At 45.1% G+C, this 17,072-nt stretch overlaps 2 long non-coding RNA genes across 3 annotated transcripts in view; one reads left to right on the top strand and one right to left on the bottom strand.

The window, feature by feature from the left end:
- The first annotated feature begins 255 nt into the window (after positions 1-255).
- Positions 256-16,497, top strand: LOC114012924 (uncharacterized). Its single transcript, XR_008746164.1, has 6 exons — positions 256-412; positions 10,096-10,163; positions 12,573-12,683; positions 12,803-12,890; positions 15,207-15,252; positions 16,263-16,497. It is a non-coding gene; the product is annotated as an uncharacterized LOC114012924 (long non-coding RNA).
- The window catches only part of LOC114012926 (uncharacterized), a 42,028-nt gene continuing 29,941 nt past the window's right edge, over positions 4,986-17,072 (bottom strand). The window contains exons 3-5 of one of the 2 annotated variants that reach the window (XR_008746166.1): positions 13,452-13,529; positions 7,423-7,640; positions 4,986-5,279 (exon numbers count right to left, since the gene is read on the bottom strand). This is a non-coding gene — a long non-coding RNA (uncharacterized LOC114012926). The other variant, XR_008746165.1, reaches the window with a different exon arrangement.

Here is a 17,072-nt window from a genome sequence, read left to right as displayed (position 1 = left end):
GTGTGTGCGTGTGCAGTGCGGGGTGGGTGTGCATGTGCGTGTGCGTGCGCCGCCCCGGGGCTGCCACTCACGAGCTCCTTATTTAGGTCAATTAGGGAGCAAATCCCGGCGCGGGGGGGGGGAGCGGCAGCGCCGGCCTCGGCACACGGGCCGCAGCCGGGGGGGCTTAGCCGCCCCACGTCCTGGCCCTCCCATTGGCCGCAGCGGCCTCAGCGGGCAGCTGAGCCAGCCAATCAGCGCCGCGGACATCGCAGTGATATTAATATCATTAATAATAATCAACCCCCCTCCCACCCCCCGCCGAGCTCTTTCATGTCTGCAGCGGCGGCGATGGACGGAGGAGATGCGCCCTCCGCCGCCCGGAGAGCCTGCACCGGCCTGCCAGCCACCGCCGCGGGCTGCCGGCGGAGCGGTGAGGTTGCCCCCCGTCCGGAGCACCCCGGCTAGGTCACTTGAACCAAGGGGGGGGTGGGGGGAAGGGGGTGGGGTGGGTGGAGGGACATCTGCCCCCTGAGCTGGAAGTGTCCCGTCGGTGAAAGGGGGAGTGCCCGGCACGGGACGACAGGGAACCGCCGTCTACAGGGTCTCCCGGGGCCCGGTTGGTAACATTTAACCTTTTCCTATATATAGATTTATGTATACATATATATATGTATTCCTATATATATGTATATACGTATATACATATAGAAGAATGTTTGTGTAGATAGATGCATATTATGCCTGTACAGTTTATTTGGAAAGCCAGCCAGCGCCCGCTCATGGAAGGCGGGGTCGCCCAGGACGCCCCATCTCCCGCTGCCCCGGACGGGGAGGCAGCGGCGATGCGCTGCCCGCTCCAGCACCCAGCCCACGGCTCCTGGCGTTACCCTCCCGCAGCCCGACTGTTTTATTTTTATTCCTATTGTAATTCCGCTTCATGGAAAGCCGTGAAGCCATCCTCCGCCTGCCCCCTTTCCCGAGACTTCTGGATCCGCCGTCCTCGAGACAGGGACCCCCAGCGCCCCCACAAACTCTCCCTCGCTGCAGGGCGCCGGGGCAGCAGAGTTAGCCTCTGCCTTTTCCCTCGGGAACAGGCCAGCCGGGTCTCTAGAGGGACAGGTCGACCCAGAGTGCACGTCGGAGACCCGTGGAGGTTCATCCGGCAGTGTTCATCTGCAGGTCAGCTCTCTCCTGCTGCCCTGCTCTGCTCTGCCTCCTCGGCCGGCATATCCCTACTTGTCCCCCGTTACGGGTCTCCTGGACAAGAGCCCTTTTCCCAAGGGCCGCCTTCCCCTCCCGCTTTTGGACGGGGGCACTGGCTGCTGCCCGGCGGGAGCGTCCGGCGGGGCCGGGGCGCAGCCGGGAGCGGAGCCAGCCTCCTCGGCACGGAGCTGTCCCGCTCCCCTTCCCGGAGTGGCAATGGGGACCTTTGAGGTCAAGGCTTACTCAGGGGAAAAAAAAAAAAAGAAAAAACAATACAAACAACAACAACAAAAAAGAAAAATAGGAAAAGAAAAGAAAGAAAAATAACAAAAAAAAAAAAAAGAAAGAAAAAAAAAGAAAAAAAAAGGGAATAATTCCAGTTCCAAAGACTCCAGAAAGATGCCAGCAGCCAGAGCTCCGAAAGGGACTCTGGAAAAGCAGGGATATATGGCAGCGTGTTCGGCTTTCGGTCCCACCTGGGCAGAGATCGAGAGCAGCCTGGGGAATTGTAAACCAGGCGAAAAGTCGTTTGGTCACTTGTTGCACAGGAGTGATGTTAACAAGCATTGGTTTGATGCTCTGCGCATCTTGGTGCATGTTGCTGCATAGGAAATACGAGTCTGACCGGTGTGCCTTAAGCATCCATAAACTGTCAGATCTGTTTGACTGCCAGACTCAGAAAAATATACGTGTGTTATCCGGAATAAAGAGAAAAACGTGGACCCTGGTTACTTCTATACATTTTATATGCAATGTGCAAACGATATGCATGTATCCCGTACTCATATTTTATAAAGTGTTCCTACAGTTTACGTAATATTGTCTGCTTTCCACTTAGAAATAGCCTAATAAAATCAATAAGAGTAAATTTGCTCTAGCTTTTTTTCCTCCTCCATATTTCTTTAGCATAACGTGTAACTAACTTTGGTGTGCAATAATGCTGAACTGTGTTTGTGAAAAGTCATGTATACTCAGACATATTCCTGAAACACAAAATCGGATGGATATAATTCTATACCTGCAAATATAACACTTGTACATACATGTCCGTGGGTAAGGGATATTTTTTTAAGCTTGTAGTTATGTTTAAGTCACACATTGCAGTAGTGACTTGACTACTAACATTTTGTGCTTAATACTCCTTGTGCTTATTATGATGAGGAGGAGAAAAAGGGCATGTGTTTACTGGATGTCTCCCTGCAGCCACCCAGCAGGGGTCCATGTAGGGAGCAGAAAAAGCAGCCAGTGATGGTATTTTCGTAATTTAATGCCAGGAGGCCCCTGCCCCAACTCCTTTCGATGTCCTTTGCCTGGGGGTAGAGCGGGGTGGGGTGTCCCCTTGTGCCGAGGGCATTGCGGTCACCCCGGGCTAACCCCCCGGTCGGGCAAGGACCTCTCCTTCCCTCACCACCCTCTCCTCCCCAGCCATCTCTTCGCGGCACCGTGAACCTTTTATTTTTTGCAGGCAGCTGGGTGGAAAGGCTTTCCCTGGGCAGCAAGCTCCCGCCTGCCTCCGGTGGGGCAGAAGGGGCTTCCCTCCGTTCTCGGCAGAGGTGGCTTTGAGACCAGATTTAGACTGCAGGTGGCGAGACCCTTATTTTTCCCATCTCTGTCTCTGTTTCTTTCCCCGGTACGTGTTTTATCCCGAGGCTTTGGAGACCTCCAGACCGCTGGCAGCTCTGGGAGGTGCGGGAAGGCTGCGGCCAGCAGCCCCGGCGCCGCTGCAGGTGGGGTCTCTCCTGCTGAGCAGTTCTGGCTCCCAGTCCTTGCCGATCACTGGCGTGGGATGCCCGCCGGCCACCTGGCGTGGGGTGCCCGTGAGATATGCCCCCTGTCACCATCTCCAACGGCGCCTGAGCCTTCGACAGGGTTGGCTCGACGTGGGTGCAAAGCAAGGCCGGCTGCAGCGCAAGGGGCAGGGAGGAGCGGGGATTTGGGGCCGGGCTCCGGAGGAAACCAGCAGAAGGAGGGCTACATGTGGGGCCGAAAACAAGGCAGGGCAAGAGCCTCCGGTGAGCCACGGTGATGCCGGGCCGGCCGCTCCGGCCGCTGTCGTGGCGCCTCCCGGCCGGGCTGGAGCGGGCCTGCCTGCAATATGAATGCAATTACCCCGCTGGTGTTTGATGTCTCCCCGTGCTCTCCCCCCATCAGCACTGCCTCGATGTGTCGTAAAATAGCAGCGAAATGAAAGACAGGCTTCAGCGCTCCCTGCCTAACCTCTGCTCCTGCCCGCTTCCGAGGGCCCGCCGTACGCTTGGAGCCCGGGTCGTTTGACCCCGAGCGCTGCGGGAGGGGGTGGCTTGCGGGGGTGGCGAATCAGCCTCCCTTCTCCGTGCCAAAAACCTGCACTGCGCAGGTCGCCCAGCTCCTATCACCCTCCTAACGGGTCAGGCGGCAGCGCTGCCGGGTAAGGAAATTCTTGGCCAACATCTGCCTCTGGTTGATATACTGAGATGTATATCTATAGATATGTATTTACATATATACATTTTATATATATATATATATATATATGCGCATACTGCTAGATAAAAATAGTTTTTCAGCCAGGTTCGGTTTAACTGTAAAAATAAAACAAATAAAGACCGTATATGCATCTTCAGTAAACAGCCGTGAGCCACCAAAACTCAAAAGCAGATGCTCGGAAGCAGTGTTTGTTTTTCGGGTCCAACGCTCCTTTGGAGGAGCAGAGGTGGTGGTGGGATGGCTTGGATATCTACTTAAAGAAAACCTTAAAATAAAAGAGCAACAAGAAGATGTTTGCACCTCTAAACCCCTGTGTAATATCTTCCTCTTCCTCCTCCTCCCGGGGAGCTGGGGGAAGGGGGGCCCCGCTCAGCTCCTGGGGGAGGCCCACCTGGGTGAGGGTCCTGTGCGCAGCCCTCGGGGATACCCCATTTTGGGTGGCCTTTCCAGCAGGGAACCTGCAAAGGACAAGGACAACACGGCAGCAGGACCCCCCCTTTTTTCCTGCAGGTAGAGAAAACCCTAAACGCTTTCAAATGTGGCTTAAATAGCACTGAAGTGCAGCAACACTTTGTGGAATTCTTTTCCGAATTTGCAGTAAATTTTTAAGGGGTCTCTGAAGATGGGGAAACAGGAAAACTGATAATCATTGGATCCCCTTGCCCCCCCCAGTAAATTACCTCTATGAACCCAACCCTACCGAAATCTTCACCATCAGTCATACCGGCAGAGAAATTTTCCCCTTTCAAGGGTGCTGCACAACCCACGCAGGTTCCTGTGGATGTATTCATTATTCACAAATAGTTATTAACTGCTTTGGAAGGACACTTGAAGCCTGTGGCATGTTCTGACTGTCCATGATACCTGTTTGTTGCTCGTTATAGATGTCACACCGTTGGAAGCATGAACTGCATCGCTGAAGTGCTGGGTCCTTGCTGTATGAAGGGTATTTTAACCCATAATAAATTGTCAGACTGGGGAATATCCTTGGGTACATGAATATACTAGCAAAGAAAACTCTTTGAGAATGATTTTGGGGAATATCTATTCCCATGCGCTAAAATTCCAGAGCCCTTTCAGAAATATTTATTAAATATCTGAATGGACGTGGGGAGAGGGGTAGAAAATGGATCATCAGAAATTATATGATGTCTTTAAAAAAAGGTAGTCCCTAGTGAAATGAGCTAACAATTATAACACAGTCCTGTTTTAAAAGTGACTTTTCCAGAAAGTTCTTTGGCATTTATTTCCTGACACAATTTTAACGTGACTTTTTTTTTTTTTTTTTTTTTTTATGTACAGTGAGAGAATGCATGGTTTTATTGGTACTGGTTAGGGTCAGCCACAGGAGAATTATGGAGGTCATGTGAAATAGGTGCCAATAAAGCTTTTATTATTGTTATGCAGACAAAAGAGCATTATGGAAAGAGATCCTTACCAGACCTAACCATGGATATTTTGTTCTGTTAACAATCAAGTTGGAAAATACAGAGACAGAGTAAAAAAAAAAAATTACTTTTCAGAGCTATTGAACATTGACCTATTATCCATAAGACTTTTGGAATTATTTTCCCTCAGAAAATGCAGATCTCCTGAAATGAAACACTGCACACAACTCTTGGCTTTGCCTAAAACAAAAGATCAAGAGAAAAGAAAATACTGCACTGTCACAACAGTATATAACTCTTTATATTTTGAAATAACATTTAGCATTTGATTTTTGTGTTATGCAAGATAAGAAAATCAAAGTATTTTTTTAATTAACAAGGTAGACTTTAACTCTAATTTGTATGCACCTACAGTTTGAATCTAAAGATTTTCTGCCAGAAGTTGAAGCTGAGGATTCTGAAGTAAAATTTCATTAAAATGCTGTTTTCCTTCCCTGATCCAATCTTGAATGATTTTAGTGAAGCGTTAAGCCATTTTCAAGGACTGTAATGAACTTCCCCGTGTGTTGATACATTGGATTCTTAGATCAAACTTCAAAAACAGTTGGAGCTTAGTGAATTTAGTAAAAAACTCATACCTTCTTAAATCTGATTGACTCAGGAGTTTTAGATTAATTCCAGGACAGAGCCAAATTCAATCAAAGAAAGTATTAAGAACTTACAGTACAAAACATCCTTTGTCTTTTACAGTTGTGTAAAAGGAAAATTGATGCATGGATCAAAGTTAGCCTGCAAATAACATTAACACTGGGGTAAAAATTACACTAGCTTTTGCACTTTTATAGTAAAATGATTCAAACTGTGTGTATTCCAAAGGGAAAGGTTTAAGAAAACTTGTGAAAATTACATGGAGCTTTATTAAATAAAAAAAATCACCTATATTTGTGAGTTATATTAATAAAAGGTGAGTGAGCTCTGCATAGATAGAAAACAGAAAGCATCTCCTTTCCACTGTCCTGTAATTCCTTTACCATAGAAGAGGACAACATACCAAGCTTTAAAACTGTGATTAGATCAAGGAAACCTTTTTTCATTGTCATGTGAAAATTATACCTTTGCAAATCATATTTAAGTGAGGCATATAGATTTTCCCACTAAAAAACTCTGTCACAATGATACATATACAAATGTAAAACCATGAATTTTTGAGTCAGTTCAGAGATAATCTTTATAGAAAACAATGAGTAGTTAGAGTTTATGTGAGTCATTAAAATCTGGGGATGAAAGTAATTTTCAAATGGTTCTGGATTGTATTATAAATAAAATTGCAATGCTCCAGCATATGTGGAGATATGTATCTGGAGATATATACAGTTACATACATGCAAATATGTTTATTATGGTGTACAAAAAATAACATTTTCACATAGCGTGAAAGTAGTGTTGAAATGCCTTTAGAAAGGACTGGACCTAGTCAAAATTAATATTGTAATGAACTCAGATCCTAATGTAAATCCATGGAAACCCCAGATGCATTCACTTTCTTGTTCTGAATTATTTTGTTATCAAGTCTGATTAGTCCTAGAGAACCCTGAAGCAGTAGGAAGGCTGGGTCAAACACTGAGTGAACTCGGTGGTAAAGCTCTGTTTGCTTTCCCTCAGCAAGCAGCACTGAGATGTTCTATCTTCCCCGGGATCTCATGGGGCTCGGCAGGAAACCCAGCTATATCAGCTCCTTCTCACAAGATTCCCCTTTGACTTCACAAAATCCTTGAGTTGTGTTTGGATGGCACAAGCCAGTTCCCACAGCAGTTCCTTATGAAACCTGAACACCATGGCCAGCATTCTGTCCTTGTGAGGACATGAGAAGTCAAACCAGAAATTTACACAAGCCTCTGGCTATGAATAATAAAATCTACACTGCAGTTATCTGAAATTGGAGCAATAGGTGGACTTGCTGCAGGAAAATTTCCATATCACACTTTGTAAATCCATGTCTTACCCAGAGCAAGCTAAAGTCTTGATTTAAATGGAGGCAGTACTGGAGAGATGGGCAAAGAGGGCTGAAGGTACACCCGTGTTGTGTGTCAAAGAGGTACGTCCTACCAGCTAAGTAGGAAAAGGTGCAATAGCCCTTTTATCGCCTTCTGTCATGCAAAGTTCTCTTACCACATCTACTGGGAGGATTAATCAAAGTGGAGACCTCTACATCTAACCTTTTCATCCTGTGCTCTTCTTAAAGACAAACCATATCTAGCCAATATTGTCCACATAATCAGGGAGTAACTGTCATGTAAGAAAAGACAGATGGATCACTTCACATGTCTCCTTCCAGCTGTCTGGTCTTGGGGAGGATTTCTTGCTGCTTCATGACAATACATACCATGGTGCAGATGGGTGAAGGGCAGCTCTGAGGGGAGATGCAGTTAACTGGATTTTATGAGGCAAAGGCACTCAGTTGCAGGTGGGACTGCTCCCTTTAGCAAGCACACAGTGATAGTGTGGTGTCTCCACTCTGAGTCACAGATGACTTGGTCTTCCCTTGTCCTGCTCAAATGCTTCATACGACTTGCCTTTCTTGGCTGAGCATGTATAGGCAAGCTAGAAAGAATCGTGGCACAGGTTTAGACAAATTCCTGTTCAAAGTCTTCACTGTAAACTTACTCCCTGGCAGATTTTGGCCTACTACTCCCCTTCCAGGCCATGTCAGGGCATTTATAGAATAATAAAGTCCACAGTCTGGTCCTGGTAGGTATCAGACCAGTCTGTTTTGAAGTGGAAGAGCATGTAGTCTGCAGACACAAGCCATGCCATTTGCACTTAGGACTAGAGGATGGGGCCAGCATGGATCCAACCCGAAGCAGCCAAAACCCTGCTGTTTGCTTGGCAAGGGACAGCAGTTTCCTCAGACAGTAAGAAGAAAAGGTGCTCGTCATCACAGTGTGCAGTTATGGTAGTTTGGGTAGTTAATGTGTGTTTTGCAAAGGAGAGTACCTCTTGCCTACACATCTTCCTCTCCCTAGATAGCATCCTTGCAAAAGCCTGGCAAACACCAGCCCTTTAGCAGTATTTATAGCTGTATCTCTATCTGAGGAGCCACTCTAAAAGTAGGCTAACTCAAAACATACCACATCACTGCTTGGAAATGCAGATGTGAAGGGATATCTGGTTCTAATATATAGATCACCTTATGGTGTGGCAGGTTTCAGTTTCCACAATAGAGAGTGCATTTGTGCTAGGAGTGATTTAAGCCATTTGGGACCTTCAAAAGCAGAAACCCTTCATGAACCTTATTGGAAATGACTACACTTGGGGGAAAAAAAAGGAAGAGAAACTAGAGGGGTGATCCAAGATCACACACATCTAAAGAGTGGAAAGGAAGCCTTTTCCAAAATGTTGCTCTTTCTCACAGAAAACACCTAAGTTGGGTGTGAGAGAAGTATCTTCATTACTTTGCTGAGCTATGAAGTCTTGCTAATGCTGGTGGAACTGGCATTGCAAAAAGCCACCAGGTTTAGTTCAAAACAGTCAGTTTATTAAATACTAGCAATATCGGCTGTCATATTTTCTATTGCATTGTCCTTTTTACATTTCTCCTTTTGCTGCGGGAGGCAATGAGGAGGACAACAAAGCAGGCTTTTCCTTTCAGATACACCTGGTGGATTTGAGCTCTGGTATTTCTCTTTCCCTCACTGCACAGAAATCCCTTAGGAAGAGCAAAATATCAGCGTAAAGATCAGCTGTGCAGATTGGAAAGAAGGATTTTGCCCTTGGGTCCAAAAACTGGAATGTTTTCTGCAGATCATAGACTCCGTAAAACATATGTACTCAATAAATAAGCAAACAAGGCTTGTGCTTGAATGGGGCTTCCGTGCAGTCAAGGAGAAGAACATTTGGCAAGTTGGGGTCAGGGGGTTGATACTTAGGTCCCTTGTATCCTAAAGCCAGTCTTTTTTGCAAATACCTACTTTTCTTCTTCATGCCAACTGTGCTGTCGAGGTACAGGAGAGGAACCTTTCAGAAACTTATTCCAGGTGATTTGTAACGGTGCTTCCTCACAGAGCTGACTGTTCCCATGCAGAAAATGGAGGGCATATGTCTACCTTGTCAAAGAGGTAAACCAGATGAACTAAGAAGGCTTTCCCTCATCCGCATCTACTGTCTGGCTGCTTGCACAGATCAGCAGGGAAAACAACAGGGGAAATAGCTGGAAGGATGCCAGCACTCCAGGATTTTGGCACCCCTCTGTAGCAGGAGCTTGGGGTCTTTTGGCATCCCTCTGCTCCGGAGCTGTCAGCAGGTAACACACTCTGTTGTGTATCTTAGAGCTGCTGAAACATTACGTGCTCTGTCTCCACCTTTTGCAGAGATTGCCTGACCCTGCCCTGCTCCTTGCTTAGGGTGAGGTGGTTTCAATCCTCTCAGCAGCCCCAACAGGTCATCCAGTCTTGGTCATGCCTAAGAAGCTGTCCTCTTACATTTAGCAAGAGAGAAACATGTCCACCATCTGCTTGCAATTGCTCTCCAAGATGCTGAACACAGCCTTTGCTTTCATGTGTCTCCTGAATGTTTGACAATCAGGATATTCAGCCTGAGCACGATCTTATCGGTACTTTCTGGTTGTCAGACCAAAGGCTCAAACACCACCAGGTCTCCACAGGGTTCAGCCGGGATGGAGGATGTGTGCGTTAGACAAGGTGGCTGTCCACAGCAGCATGCACATGTTTCCAGCGTTCCAGGATCCCCACCTGGGGCAGGAGCCAGCCAGAAGTCAGGTGTCAAGTCTGATAGATTTATCTTGACTTTTCCTGTGCAGAGGGGCACCTGCTGAGGTGACCCATCTCCCCTCTCCATGCACCCCAAATTGGCAGGGATGAACGCTACCACCAAGTGGTGCCAGGCATCACTGTAGAGGACAATGACATTAAACCAAACACCTAACTTCTAGCTGGCTGAAGCTGATTGAAATAAAGCCTACCTTTCTTTATTTCCTCATTTTCTGGCTGCTTCTAGCTTGTCTAGCTGCAATAATCCTTTCTCCATTTGTGCCTTTTAGTGTGAAGAACAGCAGAAGCAGAATAAAGACCTGACTCATCACTCCGTCTCCAGCTTACCCTTAAAAATGTATGCATGTAGCCTCAAAACTATGCCCTACAGAGATGCATGGCAGCCATTCCCTTACATAAAATGGCAAGTTTTGTGTGACAGTGACCCAATTATTACATGGCACAGTGAAGTCGATGTCAAGTTCAGCTGAGGATAAAAACCACGGTGTTTAGATTTGTTGTTCTTTTAGTCCACAGGGATAAAAACCAATTGAATCATCTGGAACTCTTCATTTCCAGCTTAATTTTAATTGTTTTTTAAGCAAAACAATTATATTTTTCTGAATTAATTATGTTTGGTTACGTGGATCTTAACCTTGCGTTCAATTCACACACACACACACACACACAAAAAAGTGTCAAAGAAATATTTCCTTGGACATTGTGATGGTCAGTGAAGTCTTGTGAGCACCACTGGCATCAACAGTGGATTAAAGAGACATTGATTCTGAGTCAGAAACATCAAGCATCTTTTTATCTGATCTTGTGTTATTGCCTTCTGTCCTGTGCCGATATTCCAAGTGTTCCTACATGTTTTTTTCCTTTTGATATATCTACTAAAGCCATTTAAAAAAAATAAATGAAATCCACTGAGATTTGGCTCAAAAAAACCTACCTTATCCTGAAGAGGTACATATTTAAATTATCCTTGAGAAACCTGAGTCTGGGGAATCTGATTTCTTCTTTCCATAAGGATCAAATCTACAGTTTGCACGAGGCATGGGAAGGAGAGTTAATCAGTATTTGCGTGTTACTTAGAGAGGTTTGGGAGCCTTGTTGACACCTAATGAGAACCTACAGATTCTTTAGGTTCAATTTAAATTCAGATTAATATTCCAGATTAGATTACTACTAGCAATTTTGCAAGCACTAATAAATCCTAAAGGCATTATTGGTACCTAATCAGAAATTAAGCAGGATATGTAGACACTATTTAAAATTCTACCATGATCAACATGTTTAGAAGAAGTTTAAAAATCTTAAGGTTGTCATTCACGGAGTCTGAATCTGGGGAAATTATTAGCTGGCGTGTGAGTTTATGCTTCCATTTAGCAAGAATAGTTTGGATCTAGATGAGATCTGAGGAAATTAATCCAAAATCTGTGCCTTTTCCTGAGTTGGGAATTTTCTGAGTAAGTGTCTGGATCTGACCTATTTCAAGACAGTGATGTCTGACCATAGGCCACAAGGTCCCTGTTCCGGACTTGACTTATTTCTATTCTGCAATCTTACCTGACATTTTTCCCAGGTGCACATGTAGCCAGACTCCCTTGGTATGAAACACTACACCTGTGAAGCAATATGTGGAAAAATACTTTTGCTAGCAGGAATCAGCCTTTTGCATTTCTTCCTTGTGTAAAGTAAACAAAAAAAAGTGTCTGATGACTCTGCACTTACGTTGAAAAAGATTAAAATCCTTCTCTTTCTTTCCTCCCCCCTTTAGTTTCTTCTTCTTGTACTGGATTGCTCTATCAGCGTGTTTCAATCTGCTTTCAAAATATGTGTCTATATTTACTTGCATGGAAGAAAATGGGAAATATTAATATAAGTGAAACATAACTGAAAATAAGATGACATAGAAGAACATCCTTGTTAACCCTAGTCCATAGATATGATGATCTGTAGATATGTTTAAATTGCTTAAATACCAGGGCAGCAAGCTACTTGGCTGAGTTGGTGTCACTGCAGTCCCAACCAGCCTTATCACAGTGCCACCTCGAGGCCAAATCCCACCCGGAGCAGGCACACACCTCTCTAAAACGCTTTCAACCCGGACCGAGGCTTGCGTTTTTCTCATCTCCCTTACTAAAAAATTAGTCAAAGTGAAACACAGGTGAGGTCCGTGGTGTTAAACGGCTCCAAAAGTGTGCCGGTACTTCAGAACCCATCGGGATGCTCACAGATGTTGCGAGAGCGTAGTGCGTGTAACCGATTGCAAACAAAAGTGATGGCTGTGGTCTAGATGGATTAAGGTTTTTCCTAGCAGTTCAGTATTGCACAATCCAAATGCATAATAAACTTAGATCTGTACTTTTGCCAAGTTGCAATTTATAAATAAAAGGGCTCAGAGCAAGCCAGTTTTCCTATTTAGTTTTAATAGCTAATACTCTGAAAACCTCAAGGCTAATTAAACAGCTCATTGCCCTGCTGCATTTAATTATTCAGATATTGATCTAACATCTTAACACATAAGACAAAACAGTGACATATTTTATATTTGGAAATGGAAAAAATAGGAAGCAGACCTGTTTAAAAGTGATTTAGCACTTAATAACCAAACTCAAAGAGCAGTGTTTCCAAGTGTGGATTTTTTCATGAGCCACAGTCTTTCTGTCTATTAAAAAAAGAGAGGGGTGGGGGAAAAGAGTTAGAAAACCCAATCAACTATAGAATTTTCTACAAAGCCTGCCTCAATTTTCACATCTAGCTGAAAAAAAGCCTACACAGTACATTGCCAAACCCATGTGTCTCTACAAAGATGAAGACAAGTCATTTTGCTGGGAACATTGGACCAGCACAGAGGAATCCTGTGTTCAAGGTCTGACTCTACCTGAGATGACTTCTGACTTTGGTCTAATAGATATTTAGCTTGCCTTGTTTCACTGTTGCCTGAAAACTGAGCCTCATACGTTTCCCTCTTTTACTGTTGTCTTATAGGACTTGGTCTTACTGGGTGCTTAGCTTTGGGACTGAAATAGAAACACCACCACAACACAGAACAAGCTGCTCTATATGGACAACTCTGGTGAGGTTCTTCTTTTGAAAGAATGAGTTTGTGTTCCTCCTTAGGTTTTCCTTTTTTTCCTATTTTAATGCCTTGGAAGCATCTTCACATTTTTGGGAAGCACTCTCATGACTTCTTTGGAAAAGCTATTTTCTCCCTCCCAACCAGAATCTGTGAGGCCTTTGGAGACCGAAAAACACAGATGTTCCGGGTCCGCCAGCATCACTTCCATTTTTATTACTACATAAAGCAGAAAAACAGAACCTGGGTTATTTGGAGTGGAAATCATCTATAATTTAGACATTTACAGCCAGCCTAGACACCCTAAACTGCACAGAAACATGAACCTAGCACACAGTCCTGTCTCATTCACAGGACACGTTTATCAGATACACTGTGCCTGAAAAGTGACTAAACCCCTTAACTGACTGTGAGGAGTGCCCATGGTAGCTGGCTGAGGTACACATGTCCAGCACATAGGTTGCTTAAATGTGACTACTTAGTGACTTTTGATATTCCCAAAGACATTCAAGACACTTGCATGGGACTTCAAGTATGACATGGGACCTCTGGGAGACTCACATGGTGCCAGAACAGGATCTTTTAATGCTATATGGCTGGAACGACACCAGACACATTGCTTTGGCAGCTGATTCCCACCTGCAAAGACAATGAGATAAACGGCATCATTAACGTCTGTATTTTTTTCGGAGGACACACTAGAAAGCAAAGTGATTCATCAGGCCCTAGGCACTATTCACCCTGGATTTGATTCTGCACGCTGGATGTAAGCCCTGTGGCCCGAAGCTCCCTGGTTTGAGGGCTCCTGCTCCTGCTAGAAAAGGAAGCAAACCACCATCACAAAGCAATTCAGTTACATTAGCTGTCGATTTGCAGTCCCTCTGGTGACACTTAGAAGGCCACCTCGAACTTGGTTCTGGGGCATAAGTAAGAAAGATAATGAAATTACCAGAAAATAATGAGCCGCGCACACGGGCTCCTATGCAAACCTCTCAGGTGCTCTTGGCTCCTCTGAAGTGGAGACTTCACTGCCAGACTAACTGAGACTGCTGACCCAGCTCTGAGTTCTTCCCACAGGGCAGCACAGAGCAGGGACTCTGATGGGAGAGGCAAAGCCAAAGCTGTTACAGTGAGGGAGGGCAGTAGACAGCAACAGGCTGTAGGAAGGGCTTCCTATGCTTTAATCCATGCAAAGGCTGCACTTCCATTCAAGACTGACCCTACAAGCTGTTAACGTTCTATGGCGGGTCATTAGATAGTGCTGGGATAATACTTTTCTCCCGAGGAAGTAAATTTAAAGTCCTAAAAAGCAACATGTATTTCAGTACAATGGCTTGGCAGGGGGGTGATTTAAAGCCTGCCATTTGGGAGACATCCACTTTACGTAAAACGCAGCATGTTTTGCTTTGGATCAGGAGCAAACATGGGTTTTCCCTTACTTGGACCTAGCACAAGTTATAGGTAGAATATATATATAAGAAGAAAGACAAAAAATAGCATGCAGCATATGGTCATTATTGCACAGTTCACTGGCTGGTAACTTGGTATGCTGTGTCTCCAACTTACAGTAACTGACACCAGATAATACAGTTGGGATTAATCCAGGCTTTATGAAGTGTTCCAAAAACTCAAAGCTAATTATTATGTTTGAGATTCCCAGATTGGCATATGGTGTTAAAAAGCATTGTGCAGTTTAGGGGAAAACATAAATTCTGTAAGAACTGTATTTTGCCAGAAAGCTAGCTTTGCCCTCGAATTATTTACTGCTAATTGCAGGGAAGTGTCTTACATATGCCAGTACATTTCTTTTCGAATCTACTAGTTTAGCTCCTGGTGACCTTCTAAAAATTCCTTTATTAAAACTATGAGAAGAAAATCTGGTTCCCAGCCTGGCCAAGAGAGTTGAACTAACTGTCATAAACTATAGCGGATCATTTTGGATTCACATTAAAATCAAGCTTAATAACATGAAAGCTTGTACATAGTGGGAAATTCTACTTTAATTTCCTTCACTATCTGTTGAATAAAAATCAGCCATGAATATTTTCCTGGAACTTCTCTTTTCCTTAGGGCACTGGGTGCACGGATACAAGTTTACAAAGGCTGTACCTAGCGAGGGGCGTCAGGGGGGTGAGCAGAAGCAGAAGCAGCCAGGCTGGCGTGGGAGGGTGAGATCTGCTGATAGGCACTGGGACCAAAATTTCAACTTACCAGAAACTGCTTTATCACAGTGACACTATTAATTTCTGAAATTATCTAGAATTATGTTGCTTGTTAAGCCTTTTTTTTTTTTCCCAATACGTCTCCACTGTTTAGATTTTCGAAGCGCTGCTGGAGTAATCTGCTGTTAACACAATTTCGGGTGAGCAAATTCTTTTTCAAAATACAACACTTCGCTGCAGCTGTCAGAGACCTTACTTCTACTATCCAAACAGCACCATCTTCAGGCACATTTAAAAACCTATCAGTTAGGTAGCGGCCACCTAGCCATTCCTCACATTGGGAATGGTCTTTTTCTGGTGCTGAAATTGCAGTTCTTCTCCTCCTGGTTTTTCCCTGGCACTGTCTTTAAGTCTTGACACTTGTCAAAATTAGGCTATCAACCCAGTTGCACCTTTTGTGTCCGTATGACCGAAGCTTGTCTCAAAGCTTCTTTAAAAACTCTTTTTTAAGTTTTTACTCTTTAAAAAGTTTCACCGTTATACCTGTTTCATACTGTTTATTTCACTTATTTCTGGTGGGATTTTGTCAATCTCTTCAATAGAAAGACCTAATTTATTTTCATTGCTATGTTCAAACAGCATTTTTCAATGCCGCGTAAATTCTCTGTTTTTTAACCTTGAAAAAGACAATGCCTAGATCAATTACATTTCACCATCTACTTGAATTGAATGTATGTTTTTAACATAAGCTAAATCTAGTTAAGTCAAAAGAAATACACGAGTTATTAGGCTCTAGCAGTTACCTTAATTTTGTATGTAAACCAAACAAATCTGGGTTTGGTGGGTGTTAAAATCACAAGGAAATGCGGCAAGAAATACTCAGCACACTTTACAACGTCATCATAATCACCTACTGCTATTTCCCTTAACGAAATATCGTGCATTAGTTGTTTATTCCTCGAATATCATTTTTTCCTATAGTCCACCGGCAAATCAAGGGCAAAGACCTGCACAGCAGCTCCGCGTTCCGGTCGTGCGCGGTTTTCTGGAGCTGTTGGGAGGTGGGGACAGGGAGAGCCCCATCCCTTACATCGCCCACCGCCCACCCGTGGTCTCTGTGCAAGGCGGGTTGTAAAACCACTGTAAGTTCTTTATGGGAATGTTTAGCCTCTAGGAAACACCGTAACTGTTTCTGCCCTCTGTTTTCCAGGTAATAAATGGAGAAAAGATGCAGCTCCTTTTTCCTGCACTCCCGCTGCAGAGAAGGGTGATGCTTAACTTTAGGGAGGGTCTTCGCATCCAGCGTTGCCTCCACCAAATTTCCCCTCAATCCATGGGATCCCGTCTGTGGGTACCGTATCTTGCAGCACTGATGGGAAAGCACGCGCTTTCCTGCCTTTGCATCATTAGATAGCCCAACAACGCGGTGACACTTGAGGTTTTCCTTAGTCTTTATTTGGAAAAGAAAAATTCTTCAGTAGTAAAACTGACGGATTTGCCAGTTTTGTGTACATACAGTTATACAGCAAGAATATGATTTGATTGAAGAATCGTCATCAAAATTATGGTTAACCTCTGCGCGGCGTCTGTAGGAAACCTTGCGGCAGGCAGCGCGTTACCGGTCTCAGCGCGCATTTCAACGCGTGCAGTGTTTGGCCGCAGCCGCAGAGGGAAACGATCACCAAATGAAAGAGAAAGCAAATGCCATCAGGGCAGGCTTGTCCCAGGGTCGCGAGGGGGATGGGAGGTCCTGGACGGCCCGCCCCGGGTCGTCAGCCCGGCAGCGGACACGGGGAAACCAGACCTTGCATTGCATCAGACATTGCCTTCCTCTCCAGAAAAAGGGGCTATCCCTCACCCCTGCTTTGCCGAGCCGCCCCCGGGGGACGCCAGCGGGGGAAGGCTGCTTTCCCGGGGGGGAGCAGGGGGTGAGATGGGGAAGCGCCTGGGCCCCGGGGAGCCCCGAGCCCCGGGGAGGGCCGAGGCCGGGCGAGCCGCCCCCGGGAAGGCGGTGCGGGGC

The sequence above is a fragment of the Falco peregrinus genome, chromosome 2, assembly GCF_023634155.1.
Source record: "Falco peregrinus isolate bFalPer1 chromosome 2, bFalPer1.pri, whole genome shotgun sequence".
In the NCBI taxonomy this organism is placed as follows: domain Eukaryota; kingdom Metazoa; phylum Chordata; class Aves; order Falconiformes; family Falconidae; genus Falco; species Falco peregrinus.
Note: the sequence above shows the minus strand (reverse complement) of the source record. Positions and strands in the feature narration are given on the sequence as shown.